We start from the raw sequence: 22,176 nt of genomic DNA, 5'->3' as shown, positions 1-22,176 counted from the left end.
GGAAAATTTGAAGATACAGGACAATGGAGCAATTTGGCACAACACAGCTCCCCAGGGGTCAGAAATCAATGGTTTGCTGAGAAAAAGGTCAGAAATCAATGGTTTGCTGAGAAAAACGTAGTATCAGTGTAGCTGGATAAGGAGGAGTGTTCAGCTGAAGGCTTGTGAGCTAAGGGGGTGGGGGGAGGTGTAGTGATTATTGCATGGGGAGAGGCAGAGTAGGATGTTTGAGGAATGTTGAAAATATCTGAAATGTCTACCTTAGGTGATGGTAATAACAACAGTGGAGAGATAGAATAGTAATAGGGTCCCAGCTTGCAGATTAATCAAGTTCAGACATGCCAGAGAATGTGTGGCAAACAGGTGGGGAAAATCCACTGGAAGCCTATTTTTAATAGAGGGGAGCCTTCTGAGAGAAAGTGTATCCTCTGGGAAAGAGGTTCATCATGATTATTTGAACTAAATAAAAACAATTCCAAAGGTGGGAGGGGGTAATAGATCTGAGAGGAGCTTTGTTCATAAGCTAATTATCCATGGAACATAGAGTTAAACGCTTTGTCAAGAAGGGAGTGTGTAAATAAAACTTCACACACCAGTTTCTTTTAGAGTGCATGAAAGCCATTTGAGCACGAATATCAGAGACGTGTATGTAACAAGTATGTAACACCCAAAATGGAAAGAGAAATATTTCCTCCATTCCACAGTACTGGAGCCCTGGTGATGCAGAGGTAAGAGCCCAGCTGCAGACCAGATTTTGCAGCTGGAATCCACCAGCCCCTTGTTAGAAACTCTATGGAGCAGTTAGTTCTACTCTGTCCTTTTGGGTTGCTGGGAGTCAGAATCAACTTGATGGCACCGGGTTTGGTTTTTTCACAGTATTACCAAAAGCTTCAGCATCTGAAGCCTCCTAACTTTAAATTGTGGCAAATATTCAACAGATACTCACTTAGTAGTGCACTGTGTGATGAGATTTAGTAGTTAGAATACGTAATACAAGGAGTCCTGGTGGCCCAATGGTGAAGTGCTCGCTGGTAACGTAAAAGTTTGTGGTTGGAACCCACCAGCTGCTCCATGAGACAAGGGTCTGATGACTTGCCCCCTTAAAGATTACAGCCTAGCAAACCCTGTGGGGCAGTTCTACTCTGTCATATAGGGTCGCTATGAGTGCGAATCCCTTTGAAGACTTGCAGGATCCATGAACTATTTGGGAAAATGGCACTCTCAGAGCCTACCCAGTCCCTTGCTCGAATGTGAAGGTAGGAGCCAGGACATTGGAATTATTACTGTTCTGCAACATTATCTGTATTCACAGAACACTTGGCACACGAAAAAACACGCAAACATGTAAAGTTAACATCATGAAAGATCGGTAGATTTCAATCGGCAAAAATGGAGAAAAAATCATTCTAGGAATAAGGACAGAAGAGAATAGTATAACATAGCAAGTAGACCATGGATCTGTTGGTAATGAAGAATTATTGGAGAGTAATGAATAGGAATGGGGAAAATGGAAACTGGAAATGGGAAGGAATATTTGCTAGGAAAAGATTGTTAAGTATTTTTAATGATACTAATAGCTATTATTATTATTAAGTTTATAGATAATGTACCAAACAACTGTAGTAAGTACTGTAAATATGATAGCCCCACAATTATTATAACGAATTTAAAAAATTTGCTTTTATTGTACAAAATTAAGGATAAATAATTCAGTATTATTATCCTAATTTAAAGATAAAAGCAGGATTTAAATAATTCCCAAAATCATACTCTGTAAAAATTGCAAAGTTGGGATTTGAGCCCACAATTTTCTGGCTCCTAAAATGACTTCTTAAGCATTCTGATATGCTTGGTGTCTTGATCCAAATAACCAGATATCCTATTATTTTTTTGCACTATCTTTATTATTATTTCTTCTCTCTCATCTGCTCTTTCTACGTCTACTCCTTCTTCTTTCCTTTCTAAACATCAAACTAAGGCCTGCAAACTTGATCTGAGAACTCAAGGCAAGGTCTTGAATTGTGATAATCAGAAGATTGGAGCTCTCAGAAAAAAGTTAATATTTAGCACAATATATGCAAGATCTATTCTGTCCTATAGGGCACTAGGAGTCAGAATAGACTGAACAGCACACAACAACATGCAACACAGTATGGAACCTATTTGTGTGTATCTACATCACATTTGAAGCCTATCTCTAGAAAACACCACAGCATAATCCTGCCATACAAATTGTGTGAGTGACATGTATGTGGGAATAGATGTTCTATTAATACTCAGTTTCACTTATTCTAACCAGCAAACCACATTCACTGCTATTTTCTCTTTAACCTCCCTCATTTAAATAACATAGAGTCTATTTTCTATATCTTTGTTTAGAGGCTATGGTTATTATTACCCTTAATTACTTCGCTGTGTGGCTTTAAATTGAAATTGCCTCTATAATTACTTTCTCCTGATATTTCTATGGTACAAAGTTCAGCAACTAAATGTGAATGACTTCTAAATGAAGACATTTGGTTCGGGCTGTAAATGAGTTTATTTATATCTAATCACCAAGCAGGTAAAAAGATTTTATTTATTTTTGGAAAGTTTAAACATTTCAAATAACCCTGTCATCTCTTTTTATTCCTTTATTTATGATTCAAGAAATGAATCCTAAAAAAGTCATTTGGGAATGTTTGATTCCGTGTGGTACATTGTTTCCATAGTGATTCTGTTGGGTTTTTAATAATCGATATAAAGTTTTAAATGAAGTGTTTAATTGTGTTTGCAGATAATTTCCTGAGCCATAAATAGCTAACTCTCAGAATCCTCTTTTATTATAATTGACAGTAGGTAATCAACCTTCACATTTCCATTAAAATGAGGCGCATGAATTCTGGTCCCACCAAGGTCTTCACAACTCAAAAAGAGCATGGGAACAATTCAGGTCAACACAGTCGTAGGTGGCAAATGGAAACTTTGCATACTGCCTTACCAAGGCCAACCTGTGCAGTACTTACTTTCCTCAGAATCTGCTTGACTTCAAAAGACAACACTGATCTCTGCATACTAGTCTGATTATTCCTCCCACTCATACGAATAGGCTGCTCTTGCTGTTTCTATTGTCAAATTCAGACCATATGAATATGAAATTAAGGATTTAAATAATTTCCATGCCATTTGTAAAATGCTCTCCTGGAATTTTGAAAAAGTGAATGCTTTATTAAAAAGTTCACTTTACTCATTTTATATATTTTGTTTTTGTCGTTAGGTACAGTTGAGTAGATTTCCACTCATAGCAACCCCATCCGACAGTGTAGCACTGCCCCATGGGGTCTTCTAGGCTGTAATGTTTAAGAGAGCAGATCGCCATGCCTTTCTCCCGCAGAGCCCCTGGATGGGTTCTAAAGGCCAATCTGGGCAGCTGGGCCAACAGGAAGGCTTCATTTTATATTTACAAGAATGTTATTTGCCATTTGCTGAATAATCTGGGGTTTATAAAATACTTAATTTTTTTTTTTAAATTTAATCATTATTACATGAGTCACAATTTTCACAGAAATCTGCCTATAGTTTTAGCGGAATGGCAAAGCTATATATTTGGAATGACTGAGATTTCATATTTATTGCTCTTGCTCTTATTGTAGGGTGCCCATGAGTCAGTTTCAACTCGTACTGACCCTGTGTACACAGAACTGATCCTAAAGGACAAATATATTCATCAAAGTAGAAAATAGGAATTTTCATAGGAAAGCCTGATGAAGTAGTGCATTATCAGATCATTTTACGAACACTACTTCATTCTCCAACTTTGTTATTAAGAAGGAGGGAAAGTGAAAAGAATATATCTCAATAAGGAGAATTGGGCAATAATACAGGGGTGATGGTTTAGGTAGGTCTGTTTCCTCCTAATTGTCAATATTAAAAATCTCAAAGCCTTTAAAACCTTATGTGTTTGTATAGGAAGCTAAATCTTGTGTTATTAAAATACAACAAATGTAAAACTATTTGCAGAAAAGTGATTACCTTACATATTAGGAAATCTGTATCCTGAGAAATGAGCTCAGTTTATAATAAGATATTTTATTATCTAAGCACAATCTCCTGACTATGAGTACTCTAGAATACCTTATGGTGAATTCATGCTGAAGTAACATGAATTTGAACTGACTGAGTATTTATGCAGGGTATTCATTAAGTACAAACAGTGTTAATGCCCTTTTGTTGTTAGTTCACTTCATGTCGGTTCTGACTCATAGCGACCCTATGGACAACCCCAGCCTGTGCCATCCTGGCAATCACTGTTGTATTTGAGCCCATTGTTGCAGCCACTGTGTCAATCTATCTTGTTGAAGGTTTTCTTCTTTTTCACTGACCAAGCATGATGCCTTTCTCCTGGGACTGGTCTCTCCTGACAATATGTCCAAAGTATCTGAGACAAAGTCTCACCATCCTTGCTTCTAAGGAGCGTTCTGGCTGTACTTCTTCCAAGGCAGATTTGTTCTTTCAAAGGCATCAATTCATCTTCAATCTCCCTTATTCATTGTCCAGCTTTCATTTGCGTATGATGCAACTGAAAACACCATGGCTTGGGTCAGGCATATCTTTGTCCTTAAAGTGACATCTTTGGTTTTTAACACTGTAGGGATCTTTTGCAGCAGATTTGCCCAATGCAAAGCATCTTTTCATTTCTTGACTGCTGCTTCCATGGGTGCTGATTGTAGATCCAAGTAAAATGAAACCCTTGACAACTTCAGTCTTTTCTCCATTTATCAGAAGTTGCTTATTGGTCCAATGATGAGGATTTTTGTATCATTTATGTTGAGGTGTAATCCATATTGAAGTCTGTAGACTTTGATCTTCATCGGTAAGTGCTTCAAGTCCTCTTCACTTTCAGCAAGTAAGGTTGTGCCATCTGCATAATACAGGTTGTTAAGGAGTCTTCCTCCAATCCTGATATCCCATTCTTCATATAGTCCAGCTTCTTGGATTATTTGCTCAGCATACAGATTGCGTAAGTATGGTGAAAGGATACAACTCTGACACACACCTTTCTTGACTTAAACCACTCAGTATCCCCTTGCTCTGTTTGAACAACCACATCTTGGCCACAATTAAGTGTTCTGGAATTTGCATTCTTTGTAATGTTATCCATAATTTGTTATGATCCACACAGTCGAATGCCTTTGCATAGTCAATAAAACACAGGTAAACATCCTTCTGGTATTCTCTGCTTTCAGCCAAGATCTATCCGACATCAGCAATTATATCCCTCGTTCCACATCCTCTTCTGAATCCAGCTAACATTTCTGACAGTTCCCTGTTGATGTACTGCTGCAACCACTTTTCAATGACCTTCAGTAAAATTTTACTTCTGTGTGATATTAATGATATTGTTAGATAATTTCCACATTCTCTTGGATCACCTTTCTTTGGAATGGGTACAAATATGAATCTCTTCCAGTGAGTTGGCCAGATGACTGTCTTCCAGATTTCTTGATATAGATGAGTGAGCACTTCCAGTGCTGCATTCCTTTGTTGAAACTTCTCAGTTGGTATTCCATCAATTCCTGGAGACTTGTTTTTTGCCAGTGCCTTCAGTGCAGCTTGGACTTCTTTCTTCAGTACCATCAATTCTTGATCATATGAAATGGTTGAATGTCAAGCAATTATTTCTGGCACAATGACTGTGTGCATTCTTTTGATCTTCTTTTGATGCTTCCTGCATCTTTTAATAATTGCCCTGTAGAATCCTTCAATATTGTAACTTGAGGCTTGAATTTTTTCTTCAATTCTTTCAGCTTGAGAAATGCCAAACATGTCCTTCCATTTTGGTTTTCTATCCCCAGGTTTTTGCACATTTCGTTAGGACACTTTACTTTGTTTTCCAGAGCCACCCTTTAAAATGTTCCGTTTAACTCTTTTACTTCATCATTTCTTCCTTTTACTTTAGCCACTCTACATTCAAGATCAACTTTCAGATTCTCTTTTGTCATCCTTTTTGGTCCTTTCTTTCCTGTCTTTTTAATGACTTCTTGTTTTTTTCATGTATGATGTCTTTGATGTCATTCCACAACTTGTCTGGTAGTCAGTCTTGAGTGTTCAGTGCATCAAATCTATTCTTGAGATGTTCTGTAAATTCAGATGAGGTATACTTAAGGTCATACTTTGACTCTCGTGGATGTGTTCTAATTTTCATCAGCTTGAACTTCAACTTGCATATGAGCCACTGATAGCCTGTTCTGCAGTTGGCCCCTGGTCTGATTCTGCCTGATGATATTGAGTATTTCCATTGTCTTTTTCCACAGATGTAGTTGATTTGGATCCTTTGTATTCAATATGGCAAGATCCACATATATAGTAGTCATTTATGTTGTTGAAAAAAGATATTTGCAATGAAGAAGTCATTGGTCTTGGAAAATTCTATCATGTGATCTCTGCTGTAGTTTCTGTCATCAAGGTCATATTTTCCGACTACCAAACCTTCTTTATTTCCAACTTTCACATTCCAGTGGCCAGTAATTGTTAATGCACCCTGATTGCATGTTTGATCAATCTCAGACTGCAGAAGTTGGTAAAAACTTCAATTTTCTCATCTGTGTCCTTTTTGGTTGGTGAGTAAATTTGAATAATAGTCATATTAACTGGTTTTCCTTGCAGGGGTATGGATATTATCCTATCACTGACAGCCATGTACTTCAGGATAGATCCTGAAATGTTTTTTGATGCCATTCCTCTTCAACTTTTCATTCCTGACATAGCAGGACCATATGATTGTCCAATTCAAAATGGCTAGTACCAGACGATTTCAGCTCACTAATGCCTAGAATATAGATGTTTATGTGTTCCATTTCATTTTTGACATCTTCCGATTTTCCTAGATTCATACTTCGTACATTCCAGATTCCAATTATTAATGGATGTTTGCACCTGTTTCTTTTCATTTTGAGTAATGCCAAGTCAGAAAATGAAGATCCTGAAAGCTTGATTCCATCCATGTCACTAAGGTGGACTTTACTTTGAGGAGGTGGATCTTCCCCAGTAGTATTTTGTGTGCCTTCCGAATTGAGGGGCTCATTTTCGGCACTATACCAGACACAGTTGCCTTGCGATTCTTTTTTTTTTTTTTAATTTTTATTGTGCCTTAAGTGAAAGTTTAAAATCAAGTCGGTCTCTCATACAAAAATATGTATACATCTTGCTATATACACTTAATTGCTCTCCCCCTAATGAGACAGCACATGCCTTCTCTCCAATCTCTATTTTTGTGTCCATTCGGCCAGCTTCTGACCACCTCTGCCCTATCATCTCCCCTCCAGACAGGAGAAGCCCACACAGTCTCATGTGTCTACTTGTTCCAAGAAGCTCATTCTTCACCAGTATCATTTTCTATCCCATAGTCCAGTCCAATACCTATCTGAAGAGTTGGCTTTGGGAATGGTTCCTGTCTTGGGCTAACACAAGGTCTGGGGACCATGACCTCTGGAGTCCTTCTAGTCTTAGTCAGATCATTAAGTCTGGTCTTTTTACAAGAATTTGTAGTCTGCATCCCACTGCTCTTCTGCTCCCTCAGGGGTTCTCTGTTGTGTTCCCTGTCAGGGCAGTCATCAGTTGTAGCTGGGCACACCATCTAGTTCTTCTGGTCTCAGGCTGATGTAAAACACAGTGCTGTCGAGTTGATTCCAACTCATAGAGACCCCATAGGACAGAGTGGAACTGCCCCATAGATGTAGTCTCTAGTTTATGTGGCCCTTTCTGTGTCTTGGGCTCATAATTATCTTGTGTCTTTGGTGTTCTTCATTCTCTTTTGCTCTGGGTGGGTTGAGACCCATTGATGCATCTTAGATGGCCACTTGCTAGCTTCGAAGACCCCAGAAACCACTCTCCAAAGTGGGATGCAGAATGCTTTCTTAATAGATTTTATTATGCCAATTGACTTAGATGTCGTCTGAAGGTAAGGTCCCCAAACCCTTGCCCCTGCTACACTGGCCTTTGAAGCATTCCGTTTATTCATAAAACTTCTTTGCTTTTGGTTTAGTCCAGTTGTCCTGACCTCTCCTGTATTGTGTGTTGTCTTGCCCTTCACATAAAATAATTCTTATCTACTATCTAATTAGTGAAAATCCCTTTCCTCCCTCCTCCCCTCCTCTTGCAGGCATCAAAGAATATTTTCTTCTCTATTTAAACTATTTCTCCGGTTTTTATAATAGTGGTCTTATACAATATTTGTCCTTTTGCAACTGACTAAATTCATTCAGCATGAGGCTTTCCAGATTCCTCCATGTTATGAAATGTTTCACAGATACATCATTGTTCTTTATTGATGCGTAGTATTCCATTGTGTGAATATACCATAATTTATTTATCCATTCTTCCGTTGATGGGCACCTTGGTTGCTTCCATCTTTTTGCTATCGTAAACAGTGCTACAATGAACATGAGTGTGCATATATCTGTTCCTATAAAGGCTCATATTTATCTAGTATATATTCCAAGGAGTGAGATTGCTGGAACATATGGTAGTTCTATTTCTAGCTTTTGAAGGAAGAGCCAAATCGATTTCCAAAGTGGTTGTAGCATTTTATGTTCCCATCAGCAGTGTATAAGTGTTCCAGTTTCTCCACAACCTCTCCAACATTTATTATTTTGTGTTTTTTGGATTAATGCCAGCCTTGTTGGAGTCAAATGGAATCTCATTGTAGGTTTGATTTGCATTTCTCTAATGGCTAATGATCGTGAGCATTTCCTCACGTATCTGTTAGCTATCTGAATGTCTTCTTTAGTGAAGTGCCTGTTCATATCCTTCGCCCATTTTTTTAATTGGGTTATTTGCCTTTTTGAAGTTGAGTTTTTGCAGTATCATCTAAATTTTAGAGATCAGAAATGTCATAGTTAAAAACTTTTTCCCAGTCTGTAGGTAATCTTTTTATTCTTTTGGTGAAGTCCTTGGATGAGCATAGGTGTTTGATTTTTAGGAGCTCCCAGTTATCTAGTTTCTCCTCTGCACTGTTAGTAATGTTTTGTATACTGTTTATGCCATGTATTAGGGTTCCTAGCCTTGTCCCTATTTTTTCTTCCATGTTCTTCATTGTTTTAGATTTTATATTTAGGTCTTTGATCTATTTTGAGTTCATTTTTGTGCATGGTGTGAGGTATGGGTCTTGTTTCATTTTTGTGTAGATGGAGATCTAGTTATGCCAGCACCATTTGTTAAACAGGCTATCTTTTCACCATGTAACTGACTTTGGGCCTTTGTCAAGTATCAGCTGGTCATATGTGGATGGATTTATGTCTGGATTCTCAATTCTCTTCCATTGGTCTACGTATCTTGTCGTACTACTGTTTTGACTACTGTGGCTGTATAATAGGTCCTAAAATCAAGTAGAGTGAGGCCTCCCACTTTGTTCTTCTTTTTCAGTAATGCTTTACTTATCCAGAGCCTCTTTCCCTTCCACATGTAATTGGTGATTTGTTTCTCCACCTCATTAAAAAGGTCATTGGAATTTGGATCAGAATTGCATTGTATCTATAGATGGCTTTTGGTAGAATAGACATTTTTACAATGTTAAGTCTTCCTATCCATGAGCAAGGTATGTTTTTCCACTTACGTAGGCCTCTTTTGGTTTCTTGCAGTAGTGCCTTATTGTTTTCTTTTTATAGGTCTTTTACATCTCTGGTAAGATTTATTCTTAAGTATTTTATCTTCTTGGGGGCTACTGTAAATGGTATTGATTTGTTGATTTCCTCTTCAACGTTCTCTCTGTTGATGTAGAGGAATGCAACTGATTTTTGTATGTTTATCTTGTATCCTGATACTCTGCTGAACATTTCTATTAGTTTCAGTAGTTTTCTTGAGGATCCCTTAGTGTTTTCTTACAAATCTTGATGCCTTTATTTCATTTTCTGGCATAATTGCTCTGGCTAGGACCTCCGGCATAATGTTTAATAAGAGTGGTGATAAAGGGCATCCTTGTCTGGTTCTTGATCTCAAGGGGAATGCTTTCAGATTCTCTCCCTTTAGGATGATGTTGGCTGTTGTTTTTGTATAAATACCCTTTAATATGCTGAGGAATTTTCCTTCTATTCCTATTTTACTGAGAGTTTTTAACCTGAATGGGTATTGAACTTCGTCAAATGCCTTTTCTGCATCATCGATAAAATCATACGGTTCTTGTCTTCTGTTTTATTTATATGATGGATTACATTAATTGTTTTTGTAATGTTGAACCATCCCTGCATACCTCAGGGATGGTTCCCACTTGGTCATGATGAATTATTTTTTGGCTATGTTGTTGAATTCTGTTGGCTAGAATTTTGTTGAGGATTTTTGCATCTAAGTTCATGAGGGATATAGGTCTGTAATTTTCTTTTTTTTGTGTTGTCTTTACCTAGGTTTGGTATCAGGGATATGCTGGTTTCATAGAATGAATTTGGTAGTATTCCATCAATTTCTATGCTCTGAAATACCTTTAGTAGTGGTGGTATTAGCTCTTCTCTGAAAATTTGGTAGAAGTCTGCAATGAAGCCGTCTGGGTCAGAGATTTTTTTGGTTGGGAGTTTTTTGATTGCCTTTTCAATCTCTTCTTTTATTATGGGTCTATTTAGTTGTTTTATCTCTGTTTGTATTAGTTTAGGTAGGTAGTGTATTTCTAGAAATTCATCCATTTTTTTCTAGGTTCTCAAATTTGTTAGAGTACAATTTTTCATAGTAATCTGATATGATTCTTTTAATTTCAGTTGGGTCTGTTGTAATATCGCCCATCTCATTTCTTATTCGGGTTATTTGCTTCCTCTCCTTTTTTTTTTTTTGGTCAGTTTGGCCAATGGTTTATTAATTTTGTTAATTTTTTCAAAGAACCAGCTTTTGGTCTTGTTAAATCTTTCAATTGTTTTTCTGTTTTCTATTTCATTTAGTTTTGCTCTAATTTGTATTATTTGCTTTTGTCTAGCGCCTGAGGGTTTCTTTTTTGCTCTATTTGTTCAAGTTGTAGGGATAATTCTTTGATTTTGGCCATTTCTTCTTTTTGTATGTGTGTATTCAGTGATATAAATTGACCTCTGATCACTGCTTTCATTGTGTCTCAAAGGTTTTGAAAGGAAGTGTTTTCATTCTCATTGGATTCTATGAATTTCTTTATTTCATCTTGAGTATCTTCTATAATCCAGTCTTTTTTGAGCAGGGTATTGTTCAGTTTCTAAGTGTTTGATTTCTTTTCCCTGCTTTTTTCTGTTATTGATTTCTACTTTTATGGCCTTATGGTCTGAGAAGATGCTTTCTAATATTTCATTGTTTTGGATTCTGCTAAGGCTTGCTTTATGACCTAATATGTGGTCTATTTTAGAGAATGTTCCATGTGTACTAGAAAAGAAAGTATACTTGGCTGCTGTTGGGTGGAGTGTTCTGCATAGGTCTACGAGGCCAAGTTGGTTGATTGTGGCATTTAGATCTTCCGTGTCTTTATTGAGCTTCTTTGTGGATGTCCTGTCCTTCACCAAAAGTGGTATGGTAAAGTCTCCTACTGTAATTGTGGAGCTGTCTTTCTCACTTTTCAATGTTGTTAGAGTTTGTTTTATGTATCTGGAAGCGCTGTCATTGGGTGCGTAAATATTTAATATGGTTATATCCTCCTGGTAGATTTTCCCTTTAATCATTATATGGTGTCCTTCCTTACCCTATTTGGTAGATTTAACTTTAAAGTCTATATTGTCAGAGATTAATATTGCCACTCCTGCTCTTTTTTGATTGTTGTTTGCTTGATATATTTTTTTCCCATCCTTTCAGTTTTATTTATTCTGTGTCTTTGAGTCTAAGGTATGTTTCTTGTAGGCAGCATATAGAGAGATCGTGTTTTTTAATCCATTCTACCACTCTCTGTCTCTTTATCAGTGCATTTAGTCTATTTACATTCAGCGTAATTATGGATAGGTACGAGTTTACTGCTGTCGTTTTGATGTCTTTTTTTTGTGTGTTGTTGACAGTTTCTTTTTCCCATTTAATTTTTTGTGCTGAGTAGTTTATATGTTGTCTTTTCCTCTTATTCATTGTTCTTGATTTTTATTCTGCTGAGTCTCTATTTTTTCTTGTATTTTATTTTGATGAGTAGGATAGCTAGTCTCCTTTGTGGTTACCTTTAATATTTACCCTTATTTTTCTAAGTTTAAACCTAGCTTTTATTTCTTTACATCACCTTGTCTTACTCTCCATACGAAAGATCTATGACTACATTTCTTACTCTCTTTTGTTTTAATGTTGTTTTCTGTTATGTAATAACATTTCTGTTTCCCTATTTTGAACATTTTTTTATCTTGATTTATTTTTGTGATTTCCCTATCTGGGTCTGATTGCTCTGTCCAGTGTTCTAGTCTTGAGTTGATACCTGATAGTATTGATTTTCTAAACAAATAACTCCCTTTAGTATTTCTTGTAGTTTTGCTTTGGTTTTTATGAATTCCCTAAACTCTGTTTACCTGGAAATGTCCTAATTTCACCTTCATATTTGAGAGACAGTTTTGATTCTTGGCTGGCAATTTTTTTCCTTCAGTGCTTTGTATAAGTCATCCCATTGCCTTCTTGCCTGCATGGATTCTGCCAAGCAGTCTGAGCTTATTCTTATTGACTGTCCTTTGTGGGTGACTTTTTTTTATCCCTAGCTACTCTTAAAATTCTCTCTTTATCTTTGGTTTCAGCAAGTTTGATTATAATATGTCTTGGTGACTTTCTTTTAAAGTCCACCTTATGTGGAGTTTGATTAGCATCTTGGATAGATATCTTCCCATCTTTCAAGATATCAGGGAAGTTTTCTGCCAACAAATCTTCAATAATTCTCTCTGTATTTTCTGTTATCCCTCCCTGTTCTGGTACTCCAGTCACTCATAGGTTATTTCTCTTGATTTCTCATAGGTTATTTCTCTCTCATGATTCTTAAGGTTTCTTCATTTTTAAAAATTCTTTTATCTGATTTTTCTTCAAATATATTGGTGCCAAGTGGTTGATCTTTAAGCTTATCAATTCTGCCTTCCAGTTGCTCAGTTCTGTTCCTCTGACTTTTTACTGAGTTGTCTAATTCTGTCATTTTATTGTTAATCTTCTGAATTTCTAATTGGTGTCTCTCTCTATGGATTCTTGCAACTTATTAAATTTTTCATGATGTTCTTGAATAACATTTTTTGTTTCTTCAACTACTTTATGTGTGTGTTCCCTGGCTTTTTCTGTGTATTGCCTGATCTCCTTCCTAATTTCGTTCCTGATGTCTAGAAGAGGTCTGTGTATTAATCTTTTGAATTCTGCTTCTGGTGATTCCAGGAAGGCACCTTCATCCAGAAGATCCTTTGATTTTCTGTTTTGAGAGCTTGTTGAGGTAATCATGGTCTGTTTCTTTATGTGACTTTATATTGACTCTTGTCTCCGAGCCATCTATAAGTTATTGTATGAGTTTATTTTGTTTGCTTACTATATCCTAGTTTCTTGCTTTGTTTTGTTTTGATATTCCCAAATGGGTTGCTTGAGTGAGCTAACTTGATTATTTTTGCCTTTGAAGCTCTGACACCCTGTCACCAGATGGCTAGAGGTGTTATCAGTCTAGCAGCCCATTCACATTTCTTGTATGAATTCAGCTCAGGCTTCCAGGTAGCTGGTCATTAAATGTGTGGTACAGGCTCTGTCCTACAGTCTTGTAGGGGTGAATGGTGTAGGTACTGGTATCTGGTTGCAGCAGGGGGTCATGCTCTGAACAAGTCAGGGGGCTGAGAACCATCCCCCGAGTGTCTGTGAGGAAAGCACATCCCTGTCCCCTAGAATGTACTGGTGAGTGGGTTCTGCAGACAGACCATGGGCACCCAATGCATTTAGTTGTAAGGACTGGGAGGTATGAGTTATCCTTGGATCCCTGTCACAGGTGGCTTCTTTTACCTGAGTGGAGCCACCAGTCATATGCCCCTGATGTGGGTAGCTGAGGACCCTGTTTAATAGGCAAAGCAGTGTCAAATATCAAACATCCACCTCTCCACCTCAGTGCTGCTATGGTTGCAGTCTGCCAACAAGGGCCTATTCTCATGAAATAGGCTCACACAGGTCCATCCAAGGGGGAAAGGTATTCAAAGTGCACAGATCATTTGTGCCTGGACAGGAGCTGCTTCTGTCCTGGGCTCCCCCAGTTAGTGGAGCTCTCCAATTATCTTTTCCCCTGATTGCAAGTTTTTTCCTTCTCCAAGGGTGGGAGGATGGCTCTATGTGCTCAACAGTGCCTATCTCAGGCCCAGAGAATTCACCTGCTGAAGCTGGCTTGGGGGTGGGAGGGCATGGTAAAATAGATGCAAGTACTTAGTTTTTGCTGACAGTGCCATTCATCTCTCATTCTGGAGATGTGAGGAGGCTGTATGGCTGGCTGCTTGTCCCTGAGGAAACTGTGGCCAAATGCTACAACCAGCCCACAACAGTTGCTCCCAGGAATTGTGCCTGAGGGATCCCAGCAATTCAGGTCCACTAACTCCTCTCTGATTTTGAACCATGTCTCCCACCTCCTGCCACTCAGTCCATTTTCTAACTTTGCCCTTAATGTTCAGGGCTCCTAAAGCTTGTCATAAATATAATCATTTCACTTGTTTTAGGGGGGTCTTTGTTATAAGAGGGATCGCCAGAAGTGTCCAGTCTGCTATCTTGACCCTGCCTCCCTTGCTATTCTTGAGGATTTCACTGGCCAATTTTTTTTTTCAGAAGTAGGCTGCCAGGTCCTTTTTCCTAATCTGCCTTAGTCTGGAAGCTCTGCTGAAACCCACCCACCAATGGTGACCCTGCTGCTATTTGAAATACCAGTAGCAAATGTTCCAGTATCATAGCAAAAAGTAAGCCACCACGGTATCACAAACTGACAGACACATGGTGGGTTAATGCTTTAGAAAAAAAAAAAAAAAAATTTTTTTTTTTGAGCTTGTAAATATTACAAAGCAACATAATTCCGTATAAATCTTTTCCACAAAGGTATTTAGTGCCTACCATTCACTAAGATCTTTAAAAAATAATTTATCAATACTAAATAGCAAGTGGAGCCCTGATGGTGCAGTGGTTAAAAATTTGGCTGCTAACCAAAAGGTTGGCAGTTTGAATCCACCAGCCACTCCTTGGAAACCGTATGTGGCAGTTCTACTCTGTCCTGTGGGTTCCTATGAGTTGGAATTGACTCAGTGGCAAATGGTTACAGAAATAACAAGTACTTTTTATCAGGTATTTGAGAAAATGGTGATTTTTTTTAAAAATATAACATAGCATTGGAATTTTTTCAACAAACACTTGTTAAGATTACTATGGTGCTCATAGAAGATGGACTCTTTTTGTATGCAATGATCAAAGACTATACAAGTCCTAGATTTCTCAAGATACCAAACCTGCTGTCTGATTTGAATTGAAAAGTTCTTTCTATGTATATACTGATATGTATTCCTAACAAGATGAAACAAGTTTTAGTAAGAAGTTTTTGAGACAGAATATATTTGGAAAGAATAATGAGCTAGTTTTAAATTTATTAAAATTTACTACACAACTCTTTGAAATGCTACTATAAATACATCTAAACGGTGATGAGATCAGAAGTTTAGATGATTTATGTACTTACGAATTGATCTTGGTTTCAACATTTAATTTTAAAAGATATAGTTTATGTGCACTTACTCAATATATTTTGAAGGAATAGACATTAAACATGCATGACTAAATTAAGATGAATACTAGATATTACTTTGGGTAAAATAATTCTTATAAAACAAGCATCTCTTTGCAGTTTGTAAGTAATCTGCACTGGGAGTCACAGTGAAACTTATTTATAATTGGTTAATGAATTATAATTATAAATATTTATAATCCACAAGTGGAAATACACAGTAAGAGCATGAGTTTATCATGGACTGTGAAAAAACTATGGTTGTTCATTTTTTCCTCCTAGTCTACTTGTTACAAATTAGTATTTAACTGAATAAAACTTGTAGTATTATCATAATATATATTGGATAATGTTTTTTATCAACTGTGATTCTTCCCTTTTCTATGTATAGCAGGCAACCATCATATACTATGAAGATACCTTTCCTATGGGTAATGCTTTAACATTTGCATGGTTAGCCAGAGCTGTACTATTTCCAGGACTAGATAAACTGTGGAAATAGGTGATCCTCCAGCAAGAACATAAATTGCAGCTTCTAAAATAACCCATTGTTATGTTTCTTCTTTAAAATTTATGGCTTGTCATCCAAGCTGCATTAACAATACCCATTGAGTAGAGAGGATGTACAGTGACTTGAGATTTTAATACTCAAAGAAAATGATTGTTGGTAAGACTTTCAAATGACCCCTGATTCTGGGTATTTTTTGCCTGTGAGAGGACTGGAGCCAGCTTATTCAGCCATAACAGCAAATTAAGTGTAGGTTTAGACTCAGCGTAAGACAGATAACCTTCCATTTAGACTGAAAAATATAGGACCTGTTGACTTATTAATTGAGACCACATCAACAGTGTGGAGGTGAACGTCATTTTGCATGTCTCCATTGTGATATACAAGTATGGAACAAACAACTGAAATAAGTAAATAGAATTGAATAAGGAACCTTAATTCTTAGGCAACATCAAGTTTTCCTTATAAGCTGAAACTTGTTAGAATACCGAAGGGAAAAAAATAAGCAATATTGCCATCCAAAGATGAAATTGTAACATTTAAAGCATATCAAATATAAAAATGAAGATAACAGGCAATACTTCACAATTAATAAAAATATATTTTTGACTACCTTTTCTGGCAAATATAAAGGTAATGCTTAGATATTAGGACTGTAAACCCATTGTCATTTAGTCATTTCTGACTCATAGTGATCCTATGGGACAAAGTAGAAACGTCCCATAGGGTTTTCAAGGGGCAGCTGGTAACTTGAACTGCCAATATTTGGTTAGCAGCCATAACTCTTAATCAGTGCACTACCAGGGCTCCATTAGATCTATAGCGACCACCAATTTAAAGAAAAATTTGCTAAGCATGGGTTTTTATCTCTTATGAGTACAAAACAAGAGAAGTTTTAGTTCATAATATTTAATTAATAAAGTATAATGAAAATGGAGATTGTAAAACTTACTAACATCATTACTTTAATCCTTTATTTTACATTATGCTTGGCAAATATTTTTCTTTCACAGCCAATTAAGAATCTCCTTGACTCTTACCTCCTCCTTAAAGGTTTCAGAACTAATTATTTTTCTCTCCCAAGCCCCCAGACACTTTGTACCTATATTGTTCATTATTTATCATTGATTTACCTTAGAATAATTGACATATTCACCAACACACCTCTGTCAACTATTTTGTTGGGAAAGGGTAATGTTTTATTCATTTTTGCATCACTCATAAGTATTAGCACCTAATGGATGAACAATAAATAATTGTTAAATATAATTGAACCTTAAATTCTAAATGGCTGTAGGGTTTTTTTTTTTTTTGTAGGGTTATTCATCTGTGTCTTCATATTTTAATGACTATATACATTTGTGAGGTGGACTTTAACTCATTTGTGAACTCCTCAGAATCACCTCAAAATACCTGGTACGTGGTCATTATCACTGCTGTGTTTAAGGTCAAGAAGAAATTGAAACAGCCAAATATTAGGTTGTTGTTATTAGTAGTAAATGATAAAGGGCTTCTAAAGCACATGTTATAGTGCTTATGTTATGGGATGTACCCAATTAATAGTAGTTGCAGAAGCTGTGCTGCTGCTAGTGATGGTCCTGCTGCTAATAATGCTAAGGATTACTCAGACTTCTACAGTGTGACTTTATTAACCTGACACCCAGATTCATAAATTTAGAACATGAAATATGATATGTTTGGTATCTCAGAATTTAACTAATGCTTAAATACATTTATATATGTGCTACTTACTTATATATTATCCATTCATCTATTCAAGAAATATTTAAAGAGCATCTATTTTGTAGCCTCTCACTCTGGTAGGTACTGGGAATAAAGGAGTAAAGAAAATAGATGTGGTCTTTGCCCAAATAAAAATGATCTATGGGGGTAGACAAATTTTGAGCATGTAATTACAATTATGGTAAGTGTCAAAACATGGAAGGACTGGTGATTGGATTGTGATAATGAAAGGACTCATCCCAGACTGAGAAACTCAAGTAAGGCCGTCCTGAAGATGCTAAGGTCCAATCATGACTGGTAGTTAACAGAGTAAGAAAGGGTTTTGTGGAGTGAGAGGAGAGTTGCAGGAGAAGAAACAACTGAGAAGACAGTCTGAAGGAGAGAGAGAGCTTGGAACTTTTGAGAAACTAGAAGACATTTGGTTTAAGAGTGAGATAATTCAAAATGAATTTGCAAAGCTAGGCTGGATATTCTACACTATGTCAATAATTTTAGATTTATCTTAAGGGTGGAAATCTTAGCCAGCTCAGTGAAGCAAGAAAAATGAATAAAAGGCATACTAATTTGAATGGAAGAAATAAAACTGTCTCCTCTGCAGATGACATGAGTGTGTATATAGAAAATCACAAAGAAACGACGAAAGAAGTTCCTAGAACTAATACATGGGTTTAGCGAGGTGGCAGAATTCAAGGTCAATATATAAAAGTCATGATATTCATATACACAAAATTTACATGGAAAGCCTAAGGAATTATAAGAGATAGAACAATTATGAATAAGAAGAACAAAGGTGGAAGATTTAAATCACCCAATTTCAAGATGTTATAAATCTACAGTAATTCTGGTAATACAGAACTCCAACTTTTGCTTGAGAAACAACCCCACACCTACTCTCTGTCCATGGGGTTCAGGTCGCTGGACCTTACTCCAGCTCCAGAAACAAGGCCTATTTCTGAATATAAATTAATACTTAGCTATCTTATGGTAGTTCTTCAGAAGCCAACCCTGGGTCCACACTTTGTGTGAGATTTAGTGTGGAATGCTATCATGGGAAACTGTTTTGAGGGAGACAGGACAGCAGGACATGGAAGTCTAACTCAGGTAAAGTCCCCGGAATGACAACTTTGGTTTGTCTCTTCAGTTAGGTGACAGCATTGTTCCTACTCAGGAAAGAGAGTTGGACACCCCACCCCCAGTTAGAGCTGATTTGCTGCAATGAGAATTTTGCTTGAGACAAACATCAGACACAGGCTCTTGCTCTTTCTTTTCTGACTGGTAAGAAGCTTAGAGACTGTCAGCTTGCTTCGTACATCTACGACCGTAAGTGGAGATATTTAGAAATCAAGTCAGTAGAGCAGAAATTATAGCCAAGAGTAAAAAAGAAGCAATCCTGTGATATTATTTCAACCCTGAACCTAGCTTTGCCTAAAGTCAGTTCTTCCTCAGTACTTCAGATACTCAGTTATGTGAACCAATATATTCTTCCCCCAACTGCTGTTTTCTTTGATGAAGCGAATTGAACTGGGTTTCTGGCCATTTGCAATAAAAGGAATGAAAACTGATTCAGGGATTCAGAGAATTCTTCTAAAAAGAAGCGATCCATACCAGAATTTTGAAGGATATGTGGGAGTTAACTGAATAGTTGACTCTGACTTCTACTGATTCCTGGAAATTTTGGTAAAGCATGGCAGGGAATGAAAAAAAATAATAAAACTATCAGCCTTATCATGAAGGTATTCTTGTATTTATTTTGCTTTGATAATTTGAGAACAGAAAAATGCCCATTTACCCACCTGCAAAAATGAATAGGTGTTAATATTTTGTCCAAGGAACCGTGATGGCACAGTGGTTAAGCTCTCAGCTGCTAACCAAAAGGTCTGTGGTTCAAACCCATCAGTCACTTCGTGGAAGAAAGATGTGGCAGTCTGCTTTTATAAAGATTTGTAGCCTTGGAAACCCTGTGGGGCAGTTCTACTCTGTCCTATAGGGTCACTGTTAGTTGGAATTAACTCTAGCGCTACAGGTTAATGTTTTGTCCATATGATTTATCAGATAGAGTTGAGATTTTCCTTGTTCCTTCTCTGAAATTCAATTTCTAATCTTTCTTCCTCAGAGACAACAACCATCGCAAATTTGATGTGTACATTTCCCTTCCACATTTTTATATGGTTACCGCATAACCATAGTATGCACATGCATATAAATTAAAACACAAATTTACAAAACAAAATAATTTTGTACTACATTTCAATCAGTTTTTTTGTTTCTGACACACACATATGTATAATGTATTTATTTTTAAATGCTATAGAATTTTATCATATTATTTCCCTCCAATTTATTTATATTTAACAAATACTATGGTTTATTCGTTTATTTTAAAACTTTCTGCATTGCTTAGTTAAGTATATATCAACTGTAACCAAGGTAAAAATTGAATCTGAGTATTTTTTTTTTTTAGGAGTTAAACCTTATTTTAGAAATTAATTGCAGTTGCTGGTATATTGGAAACCCTGGTGGTGTATTAAGACTTATTATTGCCATTATATTTTGAAATTTATATTTATTATACTTGTTTTTTTTTTCTTTCTGTTTTCTATGTGATGGATTAATTTCCTCTACCCAGTAACTTTCTATTTCTATCATTCTAATAAAATGGACTTAAGTTTTAACATTTATATCCTTTCCTACTCACTGAAAAGGAAGCGTTGAAGAACAAAACTATAGTATGCTTTTCAAAAGATTTCTTATTCTCATAAAGCTAGGAGCATTTTAAAAATTCCTACCTGCTAGTTCAGCACAAGTGAGCATGCTTGCATTTGGTAGGGATTGTATAGGAAAGTCTTCTCTGCCTTTTATTCTGGCTTTTATATGAGCAACTGGGCATGTAAAATAGGAAAACTAATAGAAAAAGAGTTGCTAATATTGTGTGTGTGTGTGTGTGTGTGTGTGTGTGTATACTGCGTTTGGGAAACACTTCCACATGTGGACTTACAGGGTCAAAGGTAATATTTTTAATGTGGTAAAATTTTCTGAAACACCATTCATGGCTGACACAGTAGAAACATCAGGAATACTTTGGAATATGAGCTTAGATCATCATTCTATCTACCAGTCTCTGTAGCACCAGGAGAGAAAGATCTGCAGTCTTTGCCTCACCTTCCCATGCTTTTCTCTAGTATAAACAAACATAACTGGTTGCATGAGAGAAATTTAGAGAGCCTGCATGAGAATGAAGCGGGGAAGTTAAAACATGGCAGACTTTGGAAATAGATCTGGTTCCAATGAGGATCACCCTCTCTCTTTCTCTTCACCTCTGGAGAAAGGAGTCACGAACTGGTTGGTGCAAAATCACAAAACGATGTGTAAATGTTGTATTGTGAATTACAAATGTAAAGAGGCTCTTTACCTCTTAAGCAGTTTTGTTGGATTTCAGTGCTTGCAGGAATCTCTGAACCTGTTTTGCCACTGAATATTGGTAGTCAGAGAATAGCCACACATTCAAGTATTGGGCAGGTGCCTGTATAATAAACACCTTAAATCTACTTGGCATCACTTGCAGTGTACTTTTATGAAGAAAATTAGACTATCCATCTCAGCCCCCTCGTGCATCCCATGTTTACAGCTTAACAAAAAAAGCTGTGCCTCAGAGATATGTGGTTTTCTTGCCTTGAAGAGGAGAAAATAGAGCAGAGCATGGACAGGACATAAAAGTGCACTCTAAGATTGTGTTTGTCCTTTTGTTTTTTTGTTTGTTGGTCATTTCATCAAATATGGAGAAGGGACTAGTGGTTGTACTACATCCAGGAAAAAGAGGTAAGGCCACGGTTCTGGGTGTTGGGGGGGAGGGGAATGTTGAAAAAATCCAGGGAGAGCTTTGTATGAAGTGTTAACACGGGGAGCCCAGACAGGAAGTGAGACCAGAAAGACAAGACCAAAGGGTACATTCAGGCCTGTCTTTCAGGGAACACTCCTGAGCAGCTAAGAAAGGCAGAAATATAGATGGCGAGAGTTTGTGGAATGGATCATTCTGTTTATTTTCCTCTTCTGGGTATTGTTCAAAAGAGTGGAAGGAGGAAAAATGTCTCAGCCTTCCTATGCGAGAAGGACATAATGGATCAGTTTGACTTATACCATTGCTAAACCTTTTTTTGAAATCTCTGCAGGGCTTTCTTTCAAAACTGTAAGTTGGATAATAATTCACTCATTTAATGAATATTTATTGAGGCCTAATATGTGCCAGTTCTCTTTGGTGCAGTGCCTGTACGTATTCCTTCCATCGCCTTTT

The sequence above is a fragment of the Loxodonta africana genome, chromosome 11, assembly GCF_030014295.1.
Source record: "Loxodonta africana isolate mLoxAfr1 chromosome 11, mLoxAfr1.hap2, whole genome shotgun sequence".
Classification (NCBI taxonomy): domain Eukaryota; kingdom Metazoa; phylum Chordata; class Mammalia; order Proboscidea; family Elephantidae; genus Loxodonta; species Loxodonta africana.
Note: the sequence above shows the minus strand (reverse complement) of the source record.